Here is a 1,262-nt window from a genome sequence, read left to right as displayed (position 1 = left end):
GGAACGCACAATCCCTCCATCAGTGCTCAGACTGTCCGCAATAGGCTGAGAGAGGCTGGACTGAGGGCTTGTAGGCCTGTTGTAAGGCAGATCCTCACCAGGTAACAAGTCGCCTATGGGCACAAACCCACCGTCGTTGGACCAGACAGGACAGGCAAAAAGTGCTCTTCACTGACGAGTCAAGGTTTTGTCTCACCAGGGGTGATGGTCGGATTCGCATTTATCGTTGAAGGAATGAGCGTTACACCGAGGTCTGAACTCTGGAGCGGGATCGATTTGGAGGTGGAGGGTCCGTCAATGGTCTGGGGCGGTGTGTCACAGCATCATCGGACTGAGCTTGTTGTCATTGCAGGCAATCTCAACGCTGTGCATTACAGGGAAGACATCCTGCTCCCTCATGTGGTACCCTTCCTGCAGGCTCATCCTGACATGACCCTCCAGCAAGACAATGCCACCAGCCATACTGCTCGATCTGTGTGTGATTTCTGGAACCTGTTGGATCGGAGGGTGAGGGCTAGGGCCATTCCCCCCAGAAATGTCCGGGAACTTGCAGGTGCCTTGGTGAAAGAGTGGGGTAACATCTCACTTCGGTAACATCTGGCAAAGTTGGCAAATCTGGTGGCAGTCCATGAGGAGATTATTTTGGTGTCAGTAGAAAGGCCTCTTTAGTGTCCTAAGTGAGATGTTACCTAAGTGAGATGGCAAATCTGGTGCAGTCCATGAGGAAATGATGCACTTAATGCAGCTGGTGGCCACACCAGATACTGACTGTCACTTTTGATTTTGACCCCTCCTTTGTTCAGGTACACAATCTTCCATTTCTGTTAGTCACATGTCTGTGGAACTTGTTCAGTTTATGTCTCAGTTGTTGAATCTTGTTATGTTCATAAAAATATTTACACATATTAAGTTTGCTGAAAATAAACGCAGTTGACAGTGAGAGGACATTTCTTTTTTTGCTGAGTTTATAGGACACAGGCACACTGACAGATACTGTTATACAAGACACAGATACGCTGACATACTGTTATATAAGAGACAGATACGCTGACATACTGTTATATAAGACACAGATACGCTGATATATTGTTATATAAGACACAGATACGCTGATATACTGTTATACAAGACACAGATACGCTGACATACTGTTATACAAGACACAGATACGCTGACATACTGTTATATAACAGACAGATACGCTGACATACTGTTATATACTGTTATATAAGACACAGATACGCTGATATACTGTTATATAA

The 1,262-nt window shown here is 45.4% G+C and overlaps 1 pseudogene; it reads right to left on the bottom strand.

Annotated features, from left to right (window-relative positions):
* LOC116352773 (engulfment and cell motility protein 1-like) overlaps positions 1 to 1,262 on the bottom strand; it is a 20,837-nt pseudogene that overhangs the window by 2,662 nt on the left and 16,913 nt on the right.

Source organism: Oncorhynchus kisutch, linkage group LG17 (genome assembly GCF_002021735.2).
Source record: "Oncorhynchus kisutch isolate 150728-3 linkage group LG17, Okis_V2, whole genome shotgun sequence".
In the NCBI taxonomy this organism is placed as follows: Eukaryota; Metazoa; Chordata; class Actinopteri; order Salmoniformes; family Salmonidae; genus Oncorhynchus; species Oncorhynchus kisutch.
This window is presented reverse-complemented; position numbering and strand designations above follow the sequence as displayed.